This window comes from Ictidomys tridecemlineatus, chromosome 8 (genome assembly GCF_052094955.1).
Source record: "Ictidomys tridecemlineatus isolate mIctTri1 chromosome 8, mIctTri1.hap1, whole genome shotgun sequence".
Classification (NCBI taxonomy): Eukaryota; Metazoa; Chordata; class Mammalia; order Rodentia; family Sciuridae; genus Ictidomys; species Ictidomys tridecemlineatus.
In genome coordinates, this window is record NC_135484.1 from 88,210,893 (window position 1) to 88,237,901 (window position 27,009).

General features: G+C 35.1%; 1 protein-coding gene and 1 long non-coding RNA gene across 5 annotated transcripts in view; one reads left to right on the forward strand and one right to left on the reverse strand.

The window, feature by feature from the left end:
- Adgrb3 (adhesion G protein-coupled receptor B3) overlaps window positions 1–27,009 on the reverse strand; it is a 666,855-nt gene that overhangs the window by 158,421 nt on the left and 481,425 nt on the right. The window lies entirely within an intron of this gene.
- LOC144366164 (uncharacterized) lies at window positions 7,729–14,101 on the forward strand. The gene is made up of 3 exons (XR_013425060.1): window positions 7,729–7,899; window positions 9,484–9,612; window positions 12,826–14,101. It is a non-coding gene; the product is annotated as an uncharacterized LOC144366164 (long non-coding RNA).

Consider the following 27,009-nt stretch of genomic DNA (forward strand, 5'->3'; position numbering starts at 1 on the left):
ATACCCTGCTTCTTTTTCCTGCAGTCAGGCCATCTTGAACAGAACACTGCAGTCCTGCTGTATCATGCAGCCTTCCTCACTAGCCACGTTACTGAGCTATAGATAATTTATGACTGCAACACTCAGGAGTAAGGATCAGAAAAGCAGATTCTCAAACCTGAGTTTTGCCAGTTTTATTCTGCATGCTGCCCATCTCTTCATAAAAATTCCCCCTCATATTGTGCAGATATAACTTCTAGTGTTGGAATTAAAAAGGGCAGTGAGTGTCTCAGACCTCACCTTCAGTACAACAACTGGTAAAACCCCTTTGGTCCCCAGAGAACAGGATTGCTAAGGAGTGCTAAGGAGGACTAAGGCCAGTCTCTGGAGCCACCTTTAAGTGAGGCTCCCTTTGGATGAGGCATCCTCCACTCATTCATGACTCAGAGAAGTAGAGAGTTCCCTCTTCTCACAGCCATTCAGTGGGACTGGATCCAGGTGGTCAAAAAGCTCATGCTGCTTTATATATCTCCACTGTTCCAGGGATAAGAATATAAGAATCATGCCCCCTTATGTCTGTCTGTCTCTCTCTCTCTCTCTTTGTTACTGTGGATTGAAACTAGGGGCACTTAACCACTGAGCCACATCCCCCACCCCAGCCATTTAAAAAAAAGAATTTGTATAGAGACAGCATCTCCCTGAGTTGCTTAGGGCCTCACTAAGTTGCTGAGGTTGGCTTTGAGCTTGCAGTCCTCCTGCCTTAGCCTCCCAAGCTGCTGAGATTACAGGTGTGTGCCACCGCATCCGGCTATGTCTTTCTTTCTTCCTCAATAAGCTCCTTTAGGGTTTCTGGATAAGACAGGTTGCATGGAAAGTGATGAAAGGAATGGGAGTGGAGTGGGCAGCTCTGGGCCCTCTTCATCTCTGAACCCCAAGGAACATACCTCCTCTGGTTACCCAGCTGCTTTCATCATCCCACTGGATGCCAACATTTAAAATGAACATCAGTGCCACTGGGACCCCTTGTACATGAAAGTTGATCACTATCATTCTATGTTCTATGACCAAAAGGTAGACACTTCCCAGTTATTCCATCTAAGCAGATTCTTTCTGTCTTGCAGTCAATAGAAATTTTTGTAGGGCTCTCTGGGCTATTTTTCTGTTTCTACAAAACTGAACTCACAGGGTATCATTTTATGTGTTTGTGGAAAGACTTTGATCCAGGGACTCTGTATCCCAATGTTCTTCCCTTCCTTGGTCTCCATGGTTCTGCTTTTTGGTCCTTTACTTAGGTGTCTTGCTCCTTAATAACTTCATTCTACTCTGACTGCCTCGTGGTGCTTCTTTTAATTAACTTCTAATTACTCACTCTCAATAGGTAACAACACAATGAATAATGTCTTAGTATTTTTTCTACTCTCTTGATAATCCTCAAGCAGGATACCTTGAACCTAGATTGTTAAAATATTAAAATCTCTGAACCGTATCCTCTACTTTGACTACTTATCATTAATGTAAAGAGTATCTCAGAAATCTTCTACTGGCTCATTTGGGGATTACAAACAAATAAATTGAGGGTCTCTTAATCAAGTAAACTCTCAAGCCTAGGGCCTTCCATCCATCCATCCACTTAATAAATAAGGTGTCTACTATTGTCAGGCATGTACTAGACATTTGGGGAGATAAAAAAAAATATTCTGCCACTGAGACCATTATAATATTTTAAACAATTCAGTATTTAGTAGCAGCATAAAAATATGTTAGGTGAAACACACATTTATTTAGATTGTAATTCCTTAGCCCAGTAGAAGATTTTGAAGATAATCTTTACATTAAAGAAAGTAGTCAAAGTAGAGAATCGGTTCAGGAGATTTTAATTCATTTTAACAATCTAGGTCAACTGTGAAAAAGAATTAAAGGGGTTAGCAATCCTGCTTGAGGATTATCAAGAACTAAGTCATTTATTTCATTGTGTTGTTACCGCTGTTGACCGGTGACAAGTCCTTGCTTCCCCAATGTTGAAGAATAACACCAAAGAAGCACCACGAGGCAAGGTCAGAGTAGAAATTAGAAGTTTATTAAAGGACAGCAGAAAAGACTTCTCCCGGAGGAAGAAGGGGACCCAAGAGGTGGAATCTGTGGAAGTGGGGTTGTCTCCCCTTTTTATAGTTTTGGTGATGGAATGTAGGGGAGAAGGGTTGGGACACTGGTAATCTGGGCAGGAAGCACTTAATTATCACTTTTGGGGATGGGTTTATCACTTCTCTGGGATGGGCTATCTCCAAATCTGTTGGGGGCTGTTTCCTGGGTTCCATTAACATTTCTTTGGGGTGGACTTTGGCCTAGGGCCTTTCCCGGACTTCATTAACATTCCATAAGTTGTCCTGGTTTCCCAGAATCATTATCAGCATGGCCTCCATTTTAGATTTTACTCGGTATTAGACCCGATTTACCTAACTACACTGACTACCTAATTTTAAATCTGGCTTCAGTGTGAAAGACACACTTCTCTCCAACAAGAACCCAGAAAGGGGCTGGGGATGTGGCTCAAGAGGTAGCGCACTCGCCTGGCATGTGTGTGGCCCAGGTTCGATCCTCAGCACCACATACAAACAAATACTCAATACTCAAGAGCTATATGCAATACTCAAGAGCTGCTGGGAATCTGGATGGGGTTCCTAAGGTGCCCTGTGTCTGCGCACTATTGCTCCTGACAACTGAATAAAAAGGAAACACATCCATCCTACACTTTCATGTCTATGTGCCTTCATTAATACTGTCCTTACTCTTCCTCCCCTACACTGGCAAGGGATGTTCCTCTCCAGCTCAGGTCAAATACCCTCTCTGTAAAATTTCTGCTAATATCTCATATTTGGAACTTCCCAGTACTTTTTGTGTTCTTATTGTATTTTTTTAATATACTTTTTTTTAAAAAAGAGAGAGAGAATTTTAATATTTATTGTTTAGTTTTCGGCAGACACAACATCTTTATTTGTATGTGGTGCTGAGGATCAAACCCGCGCAGCATGCATGCCAGGCGAGCGTGCTACTGCTTGAGCCACATCCCCAGCCCTCTTATTGTATTCTTTATACATTATTTATAGCAAATAGCACACTGCATGGTGCTTATTTAAGGATGTCCGTTCTCCCCTACTCAATTTTTAGGTTCTTAACATCAGAGATGATATCAATCTACTCGGAACCAAAATATATATAACTTGAATATATTGAGTGGTAAATGAATGTTCATAGAGCAAATGAGCTACAAACTTCAAAAACATTAATACAGTAAATGCTGTATCACATTCTCTCTATTGATTTAGTTATTGATCCATCTATCTAATCTAGATCTACCCTCCTGGTTACAGAAAGATTTAAGGTGACATTTAACCACACATAATAAAGGATAAAATAATAATAATAAACAAAAATAGATATTTTTTTTAAAGAGGAGGAAAGAAGGAACCAGGAACGTATCAAGCAAAAGGCATGTTATAGTGTCCTGCATTTTTTCTAGAGTTGGGGTCTAAATTAAGCTTTGTGATAAAGAGAAAAAAAAAAAGCTCTCTAAAATGTCATGAAAACCACATGACTGTACAGTATAGTCACAAAATGTTCTGTATGATTTCTCTACCCTAAAGCTAGTAGATGGCAAATATTAATTTCGAAGTCAAAGCACAGCAATAGTTCTTAGTCATGCAAAATTATTTGATGATGATTAGTCAAGGTTTGCTAAAGCAGTGCACATACCTCTTTCCTATTCATATTTGAGATTTTGGGAAAAAAGTACCTGGGAATTGGGGCAATAAATGTATTCCCATAAGATAAATAAAAAGTGAGAGTTAAGGAAAAATTAAGTCTTCCATTGGTTGGATTTTCTTACATATGTGTATTTAAATGATCTTCATTTGAAAGCTTTTTGAGATGCATTGGGGAGAGAGTAAGATATGAACAAATATCTGCATTTGTTCATAGACATGTACTTTAATTTTGTGAAATATTCACAGTCATCACAAAATAAAGTGACTTCTTTATCTATACCTTATACCTACTCACATATTGCATTAGATTAGTGGGTTAAAGTGAAACATTATTTTATCATATTACGGGAACATTTTTGTCAAACTATATATCTGCTTTGTTACACAAGATAATATAATTTTCCTCCCTTTCACTCCATTACAAATTTAAAACTAAAATAATGTCTGCTGTCTCTCACTATCTCTCTACTGCAAAGAGGCATCTCAGGCCCACAGATCAATGAGAAAGCTCTAAAATAAGAAAGATAAAAAGCTGGTTCTGACTTGCTGATAAAGGTTACATGCAAAAACCCTTAATCAAACACTACCATTCTTCTTTTCTATCACATTAAGTTTTCTTACCAAACCAGTAGTTTCATTGTCTGCAATGGGATTTAAAATAGGAATAACTGGCCAATTAAATATCTCAAATATTCTGCCTACCAAATCAAGGTAGGAGCAGGACAATCATGGAGTGTGATTTTCTGAACATTCATTAGTCTGGAGGAAATCAAAGAGAAGGGCATATTTCAGATTCTATTTGTGATGTTACTTTTCTTAATTAAAAAAAATCTTTGTTTTGGAAAAACTACAACAGATGATCATCTTTAGTCTACAAATCATTTTGAAAATATTGTAAATTAGCTCTACTATTAGGTTGTCTTTTGAAAAATTCAGTGCTCCACATAAAATGGGAGTCAAAATAGTGTGGCCTCAATTACTCTTAAGTAAAAAAATCTTGTGTTTCTCCCATTTTAGATGGAACAAACTTGTGTATGCACTTTAATTTTTTAAATGTAGCTGATTTATGTTTTCACTAATTAGGCAAAACTAATTAGAGGACAATATTGGAAAAGGCCTTCATAAAGCACATTTCATGGGCAAATCAGCAATGAGAATGAGTTTTGATGCTTTTTCAAATGCTGTGCAGTTCAAAGTGAGGTTACAGTAACTTTATTTATTTCCTGCAAATTCATTATGCTAATACTGGAAACTTTATTCTTACATCAGAATTTATAAAGGCCAGAAAATGTTAAAAATTCTTTTATATTTAAGAATAAAAATAAGCCCACTATATAGGATAATAAGATATTTCCTTGAGTTTGTCTCTCAATAAATTCCTTGTATATCTAAACATTTTATCCTATAATAAAATATACTATAATATGTAAAAGATGTGTAACCTATTTATAATCTGTACAGAATGAGTCATAAGAGAGAATGGTCCTATGATTTAGTGCTGAATAGATGGGTTTGGAAGCAACTACCCAGGTATTCAACAAATACTGTTCCAGGACCAGTTTTAAGTTTGGGTGATATGGCAGTGAAAGTTACTGTCCATATGTTCCTGAGAGAAGGGAGTGATAAACTGATAATTACCTATTCTCATTCAACTACAGCAAGGTAAGGAGCAGTCAGTGACAGAGTGGGTCCAGGGCTTTTGTTTAGGCAAAATGACCTCCTTAAACTCATTTTTTTTTTTTTTTTTTGCATCTTTTATGATTCTGATTCCATTATTGAGTTGTAACAGATTAAATGACACAATGCAGGTAAAATGCTTAGGCAATGCTTGGCACTTGGATGCACTCAAAAAATATTAAGGTTTTATAGGATTAGGGTTGGCAGAAAACCCCAAATAATATTCTTTTCCATATAAAGTCTGAAGAGAGGTGGCCCAGGGCTGGTATGAATATTCTGCTGTGTCAGGGGCACAGGCTGTTTCTCCTTTATTGCTTTGTCATGTGTGCCCTCCAGGTCAAGCCCCAGGAGGAATGAGCCAGTTCCAGAAAGCCCCTCTTCATTCCAGTCAGCATAAAAAAAATAAATGGAAGAAGAATTTTCTCCTTTTCCTTAAAGATATGTCCTGAAAGTAACATGTAGCATTACTGCTTACATCTTACTAAGCAGCTAGGTTTAGAGAAAAGGGTGGTAGGGTTGAAAGGATAAAGAAATTGAAATGTAAAAGATAAGGTTTAGTTCTTTTTGTTTGTTTGTTTGTTTTTGAGAGAAAATTTTAATATTTATTTTTTAGTTATCGGGCGGACACAACATCTTTGTTTTGTATGTGGTGCTGGGAGTCGAACCCAGGCCACACGCATGCCAGGCAAGGGCGCTACCGCTTGAGCCACATCCCCAGCCCCAAGGTTTAGTTCTTAAGTTGCATTCAGAACCTGAAATTCATGTGGCAGTTGAGACAATTCCTGGAACTGCCCATTAGAGGTATGTTGAAATCTCCCCTGACTACCTTGTTGCTCAACAACCCCCTCCCAGAAACCGTGCAGTCCAGCACATATACACCTCAAGGCTTAAACCAATCAGTTTGAATGTATACCCCTTCTTAGTACTGACCAATCACTCCCACCCGACCTGATCCCGCCAGTGAATGTGCTACTCATGTTTTAGAATTGTTATTTGATTTTCCCGCGGTATGTGATGATTTGCTAAGGGATGCTATGATGTATGTAGAGTCCCTGCCCTTTCCAAAGAATGTGTATAAGCTCTGCTTAAGTTGTTCTTGGGGCTCTTTGTTCTCTGCTCCTCTGAAGTGAGCTCTGAGCCCCAGCATGCTGGACCCCCAATAAACCCTTTGCTGTTGCATGAGACAGTCTCTTGGTGGTCTTTTCCTCCGACATTCGCGGGACCTTTATAGGGTAATGTTGTGCGGCTTTTTGGTTTTAGTTTTAGTTATGGTTTTTGATTTTTTTTTAACTGAGGTTATATTTTCAGTTAGAAATCAAATGTCTTTCACTATAGAAAAAAGGTAGAATATTGAGGGCATTCAGTCTCTAATATACAAAACCAACATAATTAAGGCTTATTTTACATAAGAACTCTAAGCACGGAGAAGCATCTCTTCCTCTAGAGTAACTTTGAAACTCTCCTAATATCTTCTTAGAGTGTAGCCAAAAGCTGTAGCAATGAGGGTCCCAGATGACCTTAGGTAAATACAGCTTTCTCTTGTTGACTGGACATTACCTATTTTAGTCAATATTTGGGTGGGAGGAGGGCCAGGCAATATTCCATGTGTACAATTCTGTAATTCCTGGTTAGGTTTTCTAAGGTAAAAAAAAAAAAAAAAAAACTTTCCAAATTATTTGTTTAACTGAGTAATATTTTAAATGAAGGAGATATATGAGCACATTGTATAAAAAATTTTAAATTAAAATGAATCCAACTTTATTTGGCTTTATTTGGTTGTATTGAATATTACTTTAGGAACATGTTAACAAGCACATCACACATTTTAGAAATTGAAAATTCTATCAAGTATAGTAACTACTGAGACAGGGTAGTCAGCTTAGATTGTAAATGATGGGGTGAAAAAGATGAGGGCTAATTATTAAAGAAAATGAAATGGGATGCTAAAACCTCCAGAGCACTTCCCCTCTCAACTGCTTGCTAACACCTCCAGTGTGGGGAAGGACTGCACTTTCCAACACTAGCGATTTCCCCCCAGGGCGGCTTTTTTTCCTGCCTTTGCCATATGCAGGAAAGAGACCATGGAGGGTCCATAAAAAAGCAAGACACACCTGGTCCCTCTGGCAACCAGCTTTGGGCTCTCGCTTCTCTCTGGAGACATCAGCTATCTCTGTTTTGTCTCTTTCTTAAATAAAATTTGCTTTCTACACTTGCCAGGGCAGTTTCTCTGGTGTTTATCTCCAACACTGGCAGCAATGATTACCCACTTCCTGATTTCCAAAGACCAAGACCAAGACCGGTATTATTGCCCATCTACTACCTAGTTTTAGGTATCCTTTAACTTTGTCCATTTGTAGTAGAGCTATAAAAGAAACTGGCAATAATTTACAACAGTTCCATAATTTTATAGCCTTGAAAACTGAAGGGCAATGAGGTTACAGGAGTTTCTCTGGGAAGAAGAACTAATGATAGCAACTAGGAGGTGAGTATTCTGATTTCAAGATGAATTGCTCTGTAGAAAACAAACATATGAATCAGAAAAAAAGAACCATAACTCAATAGTTGGATTTTATGAACCCAGCTCTCATCATCATCAAAATTTAAAAGCAAAGAGAATACAAAACATCCAGTTTTCTTATTGGTGCATATGTGGCTCAATTTTATATGGATCATTTGTAATTAAGAATATAATCACCATCATAATTGTTATAAGAAAAATATAATTTTAGTATTAACTAAGAATATGATGTTCAATGGAGACAATTTTGCCTCATGGAAAAGGAAATATTATTTTGAGGGCTCTGGGCTTTTAAATTTTACACAGAACATTTAGGCTTGAAAGCCATGCCAAGTCTCAGAGAGACTCTGAAAGTTTAAGTTAATGTGTCCAGCTAAAGGTTAGTGCTTATTCTTAGTGCACTACTGGTCAGCCAGTCAGTTGGTAAATACCATTTATTAAAAACTGAATGCATTTAGGACAGAGCTATGGGAATGCTAACAAATAAATGGTTGCTCTGTTTCTCTTATCAGAACTGTTAATTATCTAAAGGTTGACAGAACATTCTCACATGAAAAACTTGCAGTGAAATAAAACACAAATATATGAAAGACTAGTTTCTATACATAAGAACAGAGTGTTCATTGGGATTTTATTTGTAGCAAAATTCTGATGGTGAATAAAGAAAATTCAACATGAGATTGCAAACAATGTAGCCTGTTAAAAGGGATTTTCAGGTCTTTGGAATGGGATATGATGCCCAGTATGTGTGGGTTTTGAATGACAATATCAATATGTTTGTTAAGTTGGAAGAAAAATGCAATAATAGTTGAGTAGGTGCTGTACAGAATAATGTGTGAGTCAGGAAGTAGAAAGTATTGTGGCTGGAGAAAAGAACAGGTGCTAGTTATTGAAGGAACGTGTGAGGTCACACTTACAAGACTGGTATTTACCTTGGAGACTATGGTACAACACTGACAAATTTTGAGAGACTATTACAACACTTTAACAAGTTTCAATAGCTCCTAATGTCTTAAATCTTAGTATAATTAGATATGGGTAAAAGTAAAGGAAGAATTGAGAAACTGCTAATGAAGGAATAAATGAAGAAAGAACAAGAGATTGGGTTCTACTACTATTTTTTATCCTTAAAACCAAGATCCTCAGTCAGTTCCAACAATGCCTGTGTTGCTGATAAATGGTTTATAGCAAGGTGTAGTTGCTAAAAACCAACTCAGTAACAATGATAATAAAATTATGCAATGATGATCTGATACACCAGTATGCCCTTGTCTATCCAAAATTAGGGTGGGACTGGATACTGGTTTTAAAATCTCCATACATTATACTGACTATGCTAATTTCATAACTATCTTTTAATCAAATATCTACATACTTAAGTAAGGTCCTCTCAGACCTCAGTATACTATCCTTTAGTGATTGTTGTCACTATGTTATATTGCCATAATTCTATCTGTCATGGTGTTAATTTTCACGTAATATTTGCTGTTATGATTATGCACGAGCAGCTGGGAAGACTAATTTATGTCTTGGCTATTATTCTTGAAGGTCATGTAACTCCAACGTCCTGTTAAATCATTTGATCACATCCTGCATGCTCTGCTGGAGACTTTCTTCTGGCAACTCTGCAAGCTTCTGTGGAATTTATCACTTTTTCAACCAGTGAAGTTAAAGCCAGTAGGTACTTATTTCTGGTAGCTGCCAATAAAGTATCTGATTTCTCAAATGCACTCTGTTCTCATCTCCAACTTTTCTTAATTCAGTAATTGTAAGAAGTGATGTTCATAAAAATTCAGATACCACACACTCAAACTTCAAATAGCATTAGTTCTAAACATTACTAGCACTTTCAACTAGGACACTTCACTGATTTATTTTAGGAGTAGAGAATAATATGTTCAATTCTACCTATAAAAAGCTCTATTAATATGGCAGGTGTGAATTGTGGAATAATTTTTGAGACAAGTAGAAGAAAAGTCCTTCGCTATATCTATCATTCATTTTTCATATATATTATAATATATAATAACATTATAGATCTCATTATATAATACATGGAGTGGGAGTAAAAATTGGAATGTTGTAGAATTCATGAGAAATGAATTGATTACATGTCTAGATAAATAAGAAAAGATAGTCGGGATCACCTTAGTGTACAGAAAAGTGTGGAGGTTTTAAGAATCTTTCATAGATACCTTAAGTTGCCTTTCAGTTAGATGTTAGTTTGATCTCAGAATTATTTTTAGTATTGAAAAGCAAAATGGAAAAATGAAAAGTCAGTTCCATGAGACAACTTGCCTATCATTATTTCAATATTTGTAACTAAAACATAGCCTTACTAGATTAAATATTAACAGACCAATATATCTTCAAGATAGCCTAAATTCAACTTCTAGTGCAGCAGAACATTCATGAAGGACTGAAAAATCATGCTGGCAGATCAAGTTGCATGTAGAAAGTGTGTTCTACTGCTGCAGTTTGAACAAAGTTCAAAGTACAAAGAGCTGCAAAGCAGAGCTCAGTTGGTTTCCTGGATAAAATATTTGACAAGTGATGATAATCCCACCTTTCTGAATACTTCATTTGGACAATCATAAATTACTCAGGCATTTGATGAGTTGATAAGTTAAACTGGAGAATTTGAGGAATATTCTGGAAGTAGCTGAAGTGGTCCATTTAGGGAAAAAGTAGGAGTCTTATGAAAGGAGCAACACCATTTAGAACAAATCTAATGTCAATGATACCTATATGGTTACAATTCTGTAATGGACAAGAGTGGCAATGCTGACAGTGATGAAGTTAAGAACACAGGCATACAAGAAAAATAAAGGTGTCTGCTTTTTAAAAATTAACATATTTATTTTAATCAGATATATATGACAGCAGAATGCATTTTGATTCATTGTACACAATTGCAGCACAACTTTACATTTCTATAGTTGTACATGATGTAGCGTCACACCATATGTGCAGTCATACATGTACCTAGGGTAATGATGTCCATCTCATTCCACCATCTTTCCTGCCCCCATGCCCCCTTCTCCACTAAAGGTATCTACTTTTGATATTTTAAGTCAATAAAGAATAAATGTAGAGAAGAAAACAGAGCCAAAACCCAGAACTTTAGCCTAAATTTTAGGAATAAGGAAATAAAAAAGTTGGAGGAGACAGAGAAAATGAAAAGGATAGACGGGTCAGAGAACCTAACAAGAATGAGGTGACATACAAAATTAAAATGCTGGGGGAAAAAGGGAAGAGAATTCAAAGTTAGAGTTAAGAAGTCAGGAGAGTCAAATATCTCACAGAGAAGTCTAGGAAGAGACTACTGAGACAGGGCCCAGGGCACCAGAAAGTTTAAGGAACTGGAGGAGAAAATCAGATCCAGCCAGGGGAGGCAGAGTGAGGAAGCAGTAAATGCAAAGAATTCTGTGAAGATTTTTCAATCACGCACTTCAAGAAGTGGAATGCTGGTTCAAGAGGAATGGGAAATATTGCAAGTTAAGGGGAAATGAAATCATCATGGTATATTTCATTTCATTGTTCTTGGGTTTCTTATTTATTTCTTGAGAAACAAAGAATCTGGATGAAAGTTTCTGAAGAACTAAGGAAAGTAAGGGGTGATTTGTGGGATATGGTTGCCAGGGGAAAAGAGAATGGAATAAGAATAGTGGTTTTATTGCTAAAGCTGTCAAGTTATGATGAATACTTGTTATCTTATCATTGATAACTAAGTATTTAAGGGTTGGCTTCTAGTTTTCCAAGTTACCTATTTGCAGACTTCTGGTGTGTTTTAGTCTATAGACAGTTCTGGTGTCATTTGTTAAAGCCACATGAGACTTGAAAGAAGAGTAGTGGAGGAGCCTCTCAGAAGCCATCAGGGACCTCACAGGTGCTCCATAGGGTCACGATGGCCATTGCTTTCTTACAGATGCTCAGACTCCCAATTTGAACAGAAGTGTTGTATCTTTGGTCAGAACCTTTAGTCAAATAGAAAATTGCACACGGAGAATGCCCTGTTCTGGCTGTGACTATGACACGGACCATTTTGTCTCAGATGTGTGCAGGGATTCTGTCCTCCAGACTCTGCTCCTTTCTAATCCTTTAGTAATTTCATCTGTCAATGTGGGTTTAATTTCATTTGTATACTGATGACAACAGATTGATGTTATAAAATTAGCCTTAATGTTCTCTCTGCCACATCTGTGCTATATGCTTGCCAAACTAATGTCAAAGATAGGGTATCTAGAGATTTTCTTCAAGTTACCACTACCAAAATAGCACTTTTTATGAAATGCAGGCACTGTTCTAATCTTTTGGTTTCTCCTTCAGTTTCTTTAAACTTCATATTGTAAACCAGGAGCTTATACTTGAGTATACCAGATCCAATAGAATTTTCTCTGTCTTTTTAAGTTAAAATTAATTTATGGCTAAAAAAAAAAAAAGAAAAGAAATGTACATACAGTAGGAAAACAATGACATCTAGTTCTAGCAATCTTAACAAAGTAACATTTTAAATGCCAGAACTGACTATGTTCCTTTTTGTCCCCAAAAGCTTTTTTTCAGTCAATATTGAAGGACTCAAAAATATTAATAACAAATAGTCAAAATATCAATTGGGCTATACAGGATACAAAAGATATTTATATAAAAGATTATTTTTAATTCACTTAATACCCTTGCAAAAGGAATATTATTATTACTCTCCGTTTGGAGACAAGTCCATAAAGAACAGGGAGCTCACATAGCCTCCAAAAATCATCTATAAAGCAGGCAGCTGAGTGACAGATCAAGTATCCATCTCCTGGGTTCAAACCCAAGAGATTTTCTGATTCTATATTCCCTCCAAGAAATGTATTATTGTTTCTGAGAATGTTCCATCTTCTATTCCAGGAATGCCTTGGACTGAGCTACTAATGAAAGAATAAGATGAGCATTGCCTCTCTCAGAAGAAACTAACCCAAACTTAGGTTTTAGAAACTTATAGAACTAATCATGGTAAGACTCACTGCCAGGACAGTTCTATCTTTTCCTCATTTATAAAGAGAAAAAAATTATGTTTTTCAAAAAAATTTTCACATACCAGAACTCTATTAAGTGCTCCACATAAATTATCTTTTTAACTTTCACAATAATAATCATGAAGATTATTATTATCATCCTCATTTTGGCAACGTGAAAATTGTGGCAGTGATAATCTAATTTGTCCAAGGTCACCCAGCTGCCTTCAAAAGCAGTCAGACTCTAAAGCCTGCGTGGGTAACCTTCGGACACACTCCCTCTCTGATAAGATACTTGGAATGCAGTTGGTCTACCGAGAAAGCTTTTTCTCCAGAATAGTAATGTAGCACCCAAGAAGTGTTAGCAGAGATGTGCTGAGCAATGAAAAAGAAAAGTGAGGGAAATAAAGTTTTCAGAGTAAGTCTATCCACTCCAGAGAGATTTACTGCCACACCCAAGCTGTTCTGAAGCACACAGTCTCTTGGCACATTTCTGCTTGACCTCCACCAGTGCCCTTGCCTGTGGCAGGACCAGGAAATGAACCTGCATTTAGTCACTTGCTCATTTTTTGTGTGTGTATTTCTCATCATTTGCTCCAATGAGCCCTGCCCTTAAGCTTGATTCATATTAAATGGTCAGATTTCTTTAATGTTTTGATATATGGGGTGATTAGGATGAAGAAAACAATATTATAGCAATAAATCAGCTAATTTCTCCAAAATAAATATCCTTGGATCACTTCATATATATGGGGATCATCAACTATTTTATTCACTTCTCTCATATTCACCATATTCATTTGCTGGATTGCCAGTGCACTTAAAATAAAATCCCACTCCTTCTAGATAACTCTTGAGTTTCTACATGATTTGGTTCCTGTTAATTACTCAGTCTTGTCTCTTACAGCTTTCCCTTGGGCTCCCTTATTTGCTTTCCTCCTGTTAAGTATACTGAATTAATTCCTGCCTTAGCACATTAAAGTTGCTGCTATCTTTTTCATAGTGACTTGACCTCCCTAGTTCTCAGATGCTTTCTTCATTCATATGTGTGCTCAAATGTCACTTCTCCCCAGAGACCTTCCTCATCTTCCTCACCACTTATCCAAAATGCCACCCTAGCATGATCCTTTCTCTCTGTTTTTTCTTGATATAACTTATCCTGATGACATTGTGTGTGTGTGTGTGATTGTGTGTGTGTGTGTGTGTGTGTGTGTGTGTGAGAGAGAGAGAGAGAGAAGTCAGTTCATAGTTTTGTTTTTTTTTTTAACATTACAATATAAAACTCAGGTGAACAAGGACTTCATCAGTCTCATTCATCTCTCCATGACCACATTATTGCATCTGTTTATCTTGCGTATACCCAAGCATATCTAGATTCTGGGATAAAATTATGAATAAGACTAACAGAGCCCCTCTCTTAGAGAATTTATATTCTAGTGGGAAAGACTGATTAAAAAACAAAACAAAACAAATAACAATTACGTCAGATAGAAATGTATTGACAAACTAAATATCTATAGTACCTAGCACTGTTAATAAGTTCGGAAACACAAGAAGTAGAAAATATTCTTTCTATCTTACTGAAATCACAATTATTCTTAAAAATACAAATGAACCAAATGATATGGAAAGACAAAGGAATGATCAGGAAAAAGTGAGGGTATTAGGGACTCAGAGGAGGTAAGTTTTGAATTAAGGGATGATTGAATGGATGACTGGGTACAAAGGGAAAAAGATTTCCATGCATATGAAATTAAATATTTTTAAAGACTTTATGAATGTTTTTTTTATTTTGGATTTTCTTATTTCCTGATAGTCTTTGTTATTTAGACTCTTACATTTGGTTGACATTATACTCACATCAATAAAACACCTTACTTTATAATACTTGTAATATGGATACTTTAATTTACATTTGAGTCACTTTTTTTTTTCTTAGCTTCAGTTGTGGAACATGGATTAAATGACAGAAGGGATTCTAGAGTCCCTCATTTATAACACGTTAGTGGAAACAAAATGTTAAAAATAAAAGAAAAATCAGTGGAAATGTACATTGAACCTCTGATGTACTATAATTACAACTTCTCCATGAATTTGCATGCTCAAGGATATATCCATTTGAATAGGATTTTTATTCTGAAGTCCTAGAATAAGTTCTTATTTTATTATAATTTTACATTTAAGGTAAGTGGGTAGGTAGCTTAAAAAAAGTCAAACAGTGTAAAAAATAGCCTTTAAAATAATGATCATAAAGCACTTTGCTTTAAACTTTTAGACCTCTTCTGTATACAGAGGTAATTCATGTTTATCATAAAAGATGATTTAAAATTTATGTTTTAGAAAAAAATCTAAATCTTATTACAAAATATTATATGTATATGTAACATTATATGCACTTACTACATAAGTAAAATGCATAAGTTTGTAAAAATAAAATATTAAAACTTTTTTATTTTTGAGAAAATGTCAAACTAGCTGAATAATAACACTATTAATTATAAAAATAGAGAATATTAAGTTGGCCAGTGAAAATTAAATTTAGACTAAAAGACAAAAAGTAGAACTTTCATATTTTTCTCTTGAAATAAAGGGATGCCAAGTGTATATAATATTAACAATATAAGAATACTAGCTCTTCAACACCCACATATTGATATAGTTGACAGGGTACTAAGAGTAGTTTTTTATAACTCAAAACAGTAGATACTAACATCTTTACATTTCAGTTGAAATATTAGGCTCTTAGAGGTAAAATAACTTGCCTCTACCAAATTATTCCATTCAAATCCATCTGCCCCTAAATCCTACACTCCTTCCACTCTGCCACACTTTCTTTCATTAGGTAATCAGTTATCCTCTGTGATAAACCAAGAAACTGACATGGCTCCCAGGTTGCTGAACCATGCCCGTCTCCTGGTCCCTCCTGATAAGCAGCACCAGAACCCTGCAGTGGCTATGGCAGCCCGGGTGGGTTGCAGTACAGGTGTCAAGCACTGCCAAGTACCAGGTGGAGCCTATCATTTCTGAACCATGGTGGGCCAGCTCTGCAGTTCTAGACACCCACTGAGCATGCATAATTCAATGACCTCACCCTCTAGCTTCCTAACCTGCCATGAGAAAATGGAAGTGAGGCAGACTTGAATGAAAGCTGGGAATACAAAATTGACCCAATAGCTTAGTATGGTTCCAAGCCCTAATTAGCATAAATTTGAGCCAATAGCATTAGTACAATTCCAAATCCTAATTAGCACAAGTTTGGATCAAAAGCAGTGACCCAAGGGCTAGAGAGTAGCACATTCAAATGGAGTAAAGCTGCTATCAAGTCCCCTCCTGCACTGCAAGAGTTATGTTCCTACTTTTACTCTTCAATAAACCCTACTCTTTCACTTATCCTGGTCTGTGGATTTCATTCTTTGAATTTGTGAGACAAGAACACTAAAATAAGCAATTGAGGCTGAGCTTCTGGGATTTGTTGTAACACTGGTGGCGTGGCTTGCCATTAAGAGCTGCAATGCTTCTCTGCTACAGAGGCCTGCAGCGTGTGCAGACCCAACTTGCCAGCAGAAGCAAGGAATTCAGTTTCATCTTAAAACTTTGGTTTCAGACTTATCTTTTTACATAGAACAAATTATCAGCAGAGACCTATTTGTTCTTGTCTTTATTTATGTAAGTGTTATAGACTGAATCATGTTCCCCTAAATTTCATACATCGAAGTCACAATGTTCAGAAACTCAGAATGTAACCATATTCAGAGATAAAGATATTAAGGAGGTAATTCAGTTAAGATGAGGCTCTTAGTTTGGGGCCCTAATCCAATATAAACTGGTCTTCTTAAAAAAAGAAGAATAGACTCATTGGGATGCATAGAAAAGGCCACAGGAGGACACAGTGAGAAGGCAATCATCTGCAAACAAAGGAAAGAGGACTCGGGAAAAGCCAAAGCTGCCAACACCTTGATCTTGGACTTCAAGCCTTCAGAAGTATGAGAAAATAAATTTTGTTATTTGAGCTCTGGTACTTGGTGAGGGCAGCCCAAGCCAACTAATAACTAAGTCTGACCAGTTTTGGCATTTTATGAAGATCAACATGATGGATTTATTATTACCTGGAACACTCATTAGAACTCTAATTCACATGAAATTGGGAAGGGAGAAAAATTTTATGTAAAAGTTTATGATTGTATGCACCTGTGCATTATATCATAAGATGAATATCACAAGATGAATGGAAACTTCTATTCAGAAGTAATTTGAGATTCTCTAGGCAATGTTCAAATGAATGTTATCAGAATACTCATATTTTCTTTGAAATCAATAATTGTCTCCTAAACCCAAACTTCAAAAGATAAATAAGGTCTTGCTATGACATAGTTATGTTTTATGAGGAATAAAGAGAATAGGAGTTAATTTAAATTGTTTAGAAAGGTGGTATAGGCCGGAAAGGAGGTGGTGGGGGGTGGGCTATGGGTACTGTTAGAGTTCTGTTTGTTTTGGTGCTGTACATATAAAATATCTGTGTATTGATTTATCCAAATGTAAAACCAATAATAATAATGAGAAAAAAACCAAAAAACCAAAAAAATGAATCTTCTAAGGAGGAGCTGAGAAAAGGTGTGTAAAGAGTGAGAGAATAAGGGTGAAACCAGGGTTTCCAATTGCTTCATACTCTGTGGAGCATCTGTCAGCGTTAGATTTTTGGACAGTAAAAGAGTTGCAGATTTTGGATCTGCAACTTGTGCAGCTCAGAAATATTTCTACTGATAAAACTTGGAATATTGAATGATTCAAGTCCAATGCTTCCAACAAAGGTCCTGTGAAAAGTGAGAAGGCTTGACTCTTCATCCTTAGCACATTTGGGTAGTTTTTCTCCATCTTCCATTACTTCTCAAGAGCAGTAGGTCTATCTGCTGATGCACCCATCTCTAGTCATTTGTCCATAAAATGAATAAAAATATTAGCAGCTAACATTTACTTGAGTATGTGTTCTGTGCTGGTCAGTGTTCTCAGCACCATTTATATAGTAACACATTAAAACTTCATCATCTTGGGCTGGGGATGTGGCTCAAGCAGTAACCTGCCTGGCATGCACAGGGCACTGGGTTCCATCCTCAACACCACATAAAATAAAGATGTTGTGCCCACCAAAAATTGAAAAATAAATATTGAAAAATTCTCTCTTTCTCTCCTAAAAGAAAACGAAACAAAACCCCCCAAAACAAAAAACAAACAAACAAACAAAAAACTTCATCATCTTCTATTATTGTAGTTTGCTGTACTGAGGTAAGAGATACCAAGTGCTGAATATCATAAGCGTATAGTTAGTCTCAACCCCAGACAGTGTAGCACCAGAAGTCCCACTCTTAAACATTAAACTCTGTAGGCTCTAATAACAATAATGTTTCTTATTTTTTTCACTAAAATTACATAAGTAAGACTAAGAGGTTTTGTCAGAGTTAAATGATCTGATTACCATCACTTTTTTTGACATAAATGGTGAAACTTGGTTTAGAAATCAATGCAACTCTCTTCCAGTCTCATTCTCAAACAATAAAAATCTTTATAGTAACAAACTAGAACTCACAACTAATTCATTTCTTTGCCTTAAGCTGTCAAACTATGCCCTTATCAGGAAGAACCAAAAGAGGCATTAAGAAATTTCTCTGATCTTCTGGAAAATCTGGGAAGCCCATAGTCAAAGAATTCAGCTCCAACAATAAAGGTATCTTCAACATTGGTGTAACTGGCAAGCATCACTGTTATCCAAAATGTATGAGTCCTCTGTGGGGAGTGTAACACTGTTCTACCTATCATAGGAGGCACAGTTAAGCACAGCCCTAAAACATTCTTGATTTAGGTTTATCTGCTGATGCTATATCATATGGTCTTTGTTTAGGGGTAAGAGTCCTTTGCATTTCCATTCCCATCTGTCCCTTAAAATTTTTAAATAAATTCATTTTTTAAAGAATTTTATGGCAATCCCAGAGGCTAATGGATAAATAAGAGAAAAATGTTGAGCTGAACATTATTAGTTTCAAGATTTATAAAAAGAGGTGAGAAGGGTAAGAAAGACAGGGAGAAGGAAACTTAATGAAAATGAATATGTGAATAGAATGGCAAATAAGGGATAATATGGTAGGTGGGAAAGGGCAATGAACACCTGTGTCAAAGAGCAGAATAAATTAGAGCTTCACCTCTTTATCTTGACTTCATTTTCATTTTCCTACTATGCAGGGATCCTCATGGCCCAACTCCTGAAATAATGTTCTCTTAATTTGTGCTACACATTTTTTGGTTATTTTTCCTTGCTGGAAAGTATCTACATTCTAGCCTTCACATTTTCTCTTATCACAACTGCCTATTGTCTTCAAGGAAGGGCAGCTGGTAGGAGATGGGATGCTGAGGCAGAGGAAGACAAGATCTGGAGGGCAAAATTGGCTGTGGAATGGAATAGGCTGAAGCAGAGGTAGAAGATCAGAGCAGTCAGTCTAATGAAAACCTGGCAAAAAATCCTCCACATGAAAATCTCAGAGCGCAAGTCCAGACTTAGAAGCAAAAAGAAATAGAGTTTAAGGGAAATTACTTCAATGGTTTGGGACTTGTGATATTGAAAAGTAAGAAAACTAATTTCCATCAACTTCATGTGCCTTGTACATGTGTTAAGTTTCAGAAAAATAACAGGCTATTTTATCCACCCCCCCCCCACCATGCTAAGGTAATTCGTAAGAAAAAAGTTGCAGTCAGCAGTGAAATTATGATAAATATATGTCGATAAAAGCTCTAAGTGGTTTGGGAATGTGTTTATTTTGTTCATTGTTACAGCTCTTCCACTTATTTTAATGCAGGATATAATGACCCTCCAAATGTCTATTTAATGAATAAAAGTTTTATAATGCTTAAGATGTAAACAAGATTTTATAAGTGTGCACAAAGAAATTGATAACCCAGCTCTTCCTACTTTGAAATAAGAAAAACAAACCCTTAAAGACTCAAAGTCATTTTATACCACAAATAAAAGAAAAATTCATAGGCTAAAATTCACAGGGGTAAGGGTTAAGGTTAACTATTATTACATCACCAGGATCACACTTCCATACTGTACTTCCCTTGCTTTCCTCAAAATAGTTTTAATTCTTTTTTTTAAAAAAAAATTGTTTTAGTTGTAATTGGACACAATATCTTTATTTTTTATTTTTATGTGGTGCTGAGGATTGAACCCAGTGCCTGCACGTGCCAGCTGAGCGCTCTACCCGTGAGCCATAACCCCAGCCCCTAGTTTTTAATTCTTGACTCTGGATTTTGAGAAACATTCAGCTGATAGTTGTCCCAGAAGGGCATGGATCCTTCTTTCCAACCTTCTAATCTTACACTATCCAACTGTAACTCAGTGTATTGTAATGACTTCTTTACTTGTATAACTGTCTTCTCATCTCTTTCCACTTAATCTAAATTTCTTTGTTCAATCTGGGAACATAACTATATTTCCCCCACACACAGTAGGCTGTCAACAAATATCTGTTAAGAAACGAAAATACATTTCAAGTGCACTTTTCTTCTTTTGGAATGCCCAAAGTGCTCTCCATGAGATCTATATTCTATGACAAGCTAAGAGAAACACAAAATAATTATTTCAGATAACATGTTAAAGCATATTTGCTGTATAACCACAAGCTACAAATATTACTATTATTATGAGTCAAATTAAAGTAACATATTTGAGTCATTTCTTTATTTAACTACACTAGAATTAAATAATTTATTTTTCAATATTAATGCTAATTAAAAAACCACTGTAATGACTGTACTAGTACTTGCCAAAAAGATATATCGGTTTTTAAATTTCCAGTATTTTCATGGATTTCAGATAAAGCTACCACTTTTTTTCCTCCAGTGTTGGGGATAGAATTCATCTAGTGCCTCTTAGGAGCTAGGCAAGTATTCTACCACTGAGCCACTCTGGCCCACAGCTACAACTTCTTAAACCATTCATTCGGAGATAAATCCCTTTTTATTTAAAATAGCTCAAAGTATTTGCATTTTGAATTGTTGACACTGACTTCAAACATAAGCAAGAAGGATGTATGGAAAAACCATTGAAGTAAAAGTGAGAAGCCAGGGGCTCCAGTTTTAGGTTCATCACTACTCACTGTGTAATCTCAAATAAGACTCACAATATTTGGAGGCTGCTATTCACTTCCAATGATAGTAATACTTGTTGAGAAGATAATATGGGATTATATATATGAAAGCATTTTGTAAGCTCAACAGCAATATCAAAATACAGGACAATATTACTGTTTCATGCTACAAAGGACTCTTCTGTACTAAAATAAAGTGAGATGATATTAGTAAATAAAATTCATTATGCTGCATGAATCTTACAAAGTAAGATATTATTGATGAGCAATCTAAGGGCAACTGCTGACTCATTTTAGAAGATATTGGCCTAAATCATAATAGATGTGCCTATTTATAATTCTGAGAGATTCCCTAAGGAGAATCATATTGAACTAGATGGCATTTTTACCAGACAGAATTGTTTTCCACAGAAATGAATGTGAATGTTAATGTGAGTAGACTCTGATTATAGTCACATTAATAATTCCATAGCATTCCTAACAAAGTAATAACAAAAGATGTTTATGCCTCTTCTTGTGCTGTGTCAATAGTAAATCCTAAAGCCTTTCACTGCTAACACAAAATCTTTAATATGAAGTAGCACCACTGGGGACAAATAAGTAATAAGAATTCTCAGCATGGAAAGTGCTGGTATAAATGTGAATATCAAAATAGAGTTGAACTGGCAATATTGGGTGAATAGTTCCCAAAGCAATTGACTCAGAAGCACCAGAACAAATAGTGAGGTTCCTATTCTGATTCCACCATGTAAAAGATGTTTTTAATACAATTTCTGATGTTCATGTTCTACCTCTGAATTGTGCAATTGTAGTTTTGCTTTCATTTAGAAGTATTTTGAAAATACACAAAGTGTTCCAGAAGAAATGCAATGGATACCATTTTACAGAGTGACTAAGTGGAGAAAGAACATAGAGATACTTCCTTTTCAATTAAGTTTAAAAATGTATCTCTTACTATACAATACCAAAGAACATTGTAATATTATTATTTTATTTTATCTTATTGCAGATAGGTAGTAAAACTCAATTTTACTATATATGCAGAGGCATAAATAATCATGTGGAAATAATAATTGTGGAAGATAATAAAATACATGGAGACAAATGTTTTCTCAAGATATGCACATTTCAAACAGACTTGCCAGTTATAATTCAAAGAATTTAAAAAAATTGTTAAGACAGAGAAAGACTTGAAAGTGTGTTGTATGGTCTTACCTTTTACGGCTTTGCTTGCGCAGTGGTACAAAATAATGTGTCTGTTGTGAAAAGTCATGAAACGTAAACCTAGTAATAAGGAAGTCTAGGAGTGAGAAGTAGTGAAAATTACCTTAAAATATTTCTTAAATAACAACTCACAGAAAAAAAAAGGCATTTTTATGGCATTATTCTTTTTTGTATCAGTTAGGGTAAAAGCAAAAAAAATGCTTTTTAGTTTTACCAAAAATGCTTATTTTTTGAATCTATACCTCACTCCATTCTATAGTCATACACACAACAAGGCAATATTAATTATGTAAGAGCTAATTGAGGATAGAATTTGAGAAAAGGTGTCTTTTAAAGAAGACATCTAATCTCAACTTGACTTCTGCAAAGAACAAATATCTTTAGACTATTGACAGTCTAATCATCACTTGCAGAAGTCACAGAGTAATTTATTTTCTGAATGACTTCAAATTAATGGGACTTGAGAGCCTACAGGTCCTACAGGTCCTCCTCCTTGGCTAATTTCAGGACTATTTAGGCAAGCAGAACTTGGTGACCAAACAATGCCTGGTTTGGATGGCATCTCCATCTGCCATCTGCTTTTCCCTCTCACAGGTGCCTTAAATCTCTTTCCAGTCCAATTCTTTGCAACCAATCTCTTTTCCAGTTTTTATGGTAGGAGGTAGGGAAACATCATAGAAAGGTGGGAACTTGAAATTCCTTATATGTAGAACATCTACCTAAAAACATTCTTTGATTTGTGCTGAATCTCAAGTAAATGATTTTCATTCTCCTTTTAAGTTGGCTAAACTTCAGGAAACAAAACTCATAGGTAACAACTTCAAAGGTGATGATAAGCCACAACATGAATAGCAGTGCATGGAATCATTACTAATGGTACATCACTGCCTGAATTTGAATATTACATGAGTCACATAACTTCATTTTAAAGATGAAAACATCATTCGATAAAGACCTAATCAAATATGGCATACTGTTTGTCCTGACAGATACTATCATTATATAGATGTTCTATTGTAATTTTAGTAAATCAACAACCTCAAACAAAAATAGTTATTATTACCTTAAGTCTTATATCTAGTAAAATTGTTGTCTCTGGTCCTATGACAACAGATCTAACATTATAGCTGAACATCTTTTTTAAAATTGTTATTTAGTTACTTAGAATATTTTCAAAAAGCAAAGTTAATTACATTCTCTCAGTCTCACTACCTCACTACGCTATATATATATACACATACGCTTTGTAAAACACACAGTATTAATATAAATATTGTATTGCTTTTGCACTCCTAATGGTTTCAGAAAATAATGAGGAATTTAATAAGAAATAATCACATTTCAAATATTACACTCATCATCCTAATTATTTTTGTTTCATGTCACTCAGATATTAAAGAATTAAATCAGCTACATACTTTCTTTAAAAGAAGACCTTGCTATAAGTAAATATGGAATTAAAGGCTCAAGTGATTGATACAGACTGATTTTTTTTTTAAATGTGTACACAAACACGCATACATACACAGATACATTCAGATACATGCTAGGCATAGGTTCTAGCTTTTCTATTTTTATTGACTAAAATTCAGTTTGGTTTTGGCATTAGGTCTAAAAGACAGAGTTGAGGAAAGAGAATTTTGGTTGAAAGTTGATAAAATAATTTGGATTTTCTAGCCTATTGTGTTCTAAAAATTCATATATTTATACCTATATTTAATGACTGAGTTTTAATATGTGTCATTTTTTTTTTTTGTAGGTGCTGGGGATATAATGATCAAAAGAGAGATTTGCAGCTGCAGTGGTACTTATATTCTTGTTCTGTGCCTGACAGGGAACAAGTTGGATTGGGGGTGATTGGAGGAGATGAGCTTTCATGAAGTAAACTCATATAGTATCTTCACAACAGATTACAAATTTCTGATTGGCAACGAAGTCAATGCTGCCTTATAGTGTTACTTTTATTTAAAAAATGAATAAATTGTGTTTGGATCAGTTATTCTTAAAGTACAGTGCCTATTTTTCTAGTTGTGGCCAAGGATGAAGATAAAATTTAAAGTTCTATTTGATCAATAAAGGGTTGCATGCCACTTGACAATTGTTTTTGATGTTTGACTTGGTTGTATATTTGAAGAGCTATTTTGTTGCCCAGTGGAGACTACTTAGCCATTTTTACTCCTCTGAGTGGGCTTTCCTTGACTCCTATGTTTGCTGAAATCTTCATCAAGGCTAACTGAATACCAGGCTTTACCCACTAACTTCCACCCCTCACCAACACACATGTATGTGCACACACACACCATGTTTTAAAATCTAGAATTTCCTTTCTTTTACTTAATTGGATCATTTTGGTCCTTTGCCTTATTCTGACTTGATGTGTGTGCAACTAAAAAAGAGACTGAACGCACAGATATTTTATTGGAAATATAAATTCAAAATGCACTAGATGTCAGATTCTTGTGTAAGGCTGTCATTTAAAATTTGGGGAATTCACAATATGCAAATTGCTTCTCAGGGCCTACAGAAGTCATCTTGTATTATTAGCAACTTAAAAGTCAATGACAAGTAGGTCCTGCCTTTGAAAGATAAGGTGCATACACATACTTTATTTCCTTCAATTATTTGAATTGAGACCTAAATAGAGCATTCTGAAATAAAATCAACGTATGTTCCTTGTAAAAGAAGTGATAAGAATGAATGTGTTTTTTTTTTTTTTAAAGTTCAGAAAGTACTTCACCATTCAGAAGGCATACAGTGTGAATAACGACAGATAAAATGAAAGTAGATGATTCTAAGAAAAAGAACACTAGTCCTTGTACCAATATGCCATGTTCTGTTCTGTGAGAAAATGTTCTTGGATGTGGTCTAATCTGGTGCTTTAGTTACACAGTAGTTTTCCTTTTATGAAAGATGTGGGGGTTTACATGTTCTCCTAGCAGCCCAGCCCCTTGGTTAAGGGGAGGTATAGTCAGAATTTATAAACAGGAAATCAGTGTATAAGTATGTATAAATCTTCAAGAAGAGTTTCCATGCTATATGGTTCCCTTTCCAGCCAGGTTACCTATATTTTATCAATATTAGAGTCAGATGATGCCATTTATGTATAAACTAAAACTATTGTTTGAATTTTCATTAAACTTATCCCCCATAATATCCCTACAAGTGGAGGTATACTTATTTCCCTTGGTTTTCTCTACTATTTTCTTTTAAGGAAGTTATTTGAAGGCTAATTCCAGTTTAGAAAATCTAAAAGAATTTATGTATTATTTAGACATTAAAAAAACTAAGGATGGGACATCTTTGACAAGTCTACTTCCACATGTTCAAGGCATAGATGGTTTCATAGGCTTATTTAGTTTTTTAAAAATCACTGCCATACAAGAATATCCTTTTCCTCCTTTGCATTTAAATAATCTAAAATTTCAAAATCAGACATCCTAAAAACGAATTCTAAAGAAATATGCAGGTAGGTTTTAGGGCATATTATTCTTTACTACAACAAACATTTCCCATGAAAATTATGAGTTTAGGGATACAAGGATATTTTTTTCAGAAGATTTTTATTTATATGATTTTTCCTCCTATTAGAACTCTTTCTTCTGGATTCATATGGAAACGTCTTTTATCTTGTCTATAGATCAATATCTGTCTTTATACGTTTTAAGAAATCTATAAGATAAAATGTCTTTAAAAAGTCAAATTTCTTTAGTAAGACAATAATGTCAAGCCAGTTTATAATTTTAAAAATAAAAATAATGCTGCTTATACATGTTTATACATGTTATACATGTTGGGGTTGGTAAATTTTGTGTGATAGAAAATATAAAAATTCCATGTATAACTAAGGTACCTAAAGAAATTAATGATGTCCTTTTGATTTTTTCCTTTTAATTATTCAAAACTTGTTTTGTTTTCTTTCTTTCTGTTTTGGAGGTAGTAGTGGTAGCCATGATGGTGGTAGTTCATTTTTGAACTTGAGTTTAGAGGGAAGGAAAACTATACTTCACATTTTTTTTCAAGTCATGTGAGAAAAGGTGAACTGTCACACCCATCTGTCTGATTCCTACAGCACCTGTGTGCTACATGATGGAAATGGCATTAGAAGTCAGCAGATGGGGACACAATTCTTTATAATGGATGGACCTTCAAAGAAGCACTGATTTTAATCATGATTTGCCAGAGCCATGAGGAAATGTTGCACCATGAGATTGAGGAATCTATTTCTTTGCTAGATAGACAAACATAAAAAAGGTCAGCAGCCTCAATTGTTATTTGAGTTATAAAGATTAAAAAAGTTTTACTCTGTCATTTGCCTTCATATCATAACATGTTCTAGAGTTATTATGTTTGAGCTTTAGAGCTTTTGTGAAATTATTTCAACTTGTATAAAACTAATGTGTTAATTATGGGGTACAAGGCATTGTTTTTAGGTCATTATCTTCCATGAAAATAAGTTTGTTTACACTTGTGAAATATACTTTCATTTTTATCTTTTTAAGTCTGCACTGTTTAAGAAAGTCTGATGTAAACGTATATATCTTAAAGAAATTAAAATTTAAAGATATGATTTAATATTGAAGATTAAACTATGGATCTACTTTATTCTTCACATATATCATTTATGGTCATTTTTAATTGCAGATTCAGGAAAAATGAAATCAATAATCTGACCATGTCCTCTGAGAATTAGTTGAAGGATTTTTAATGTTTTATAAGTA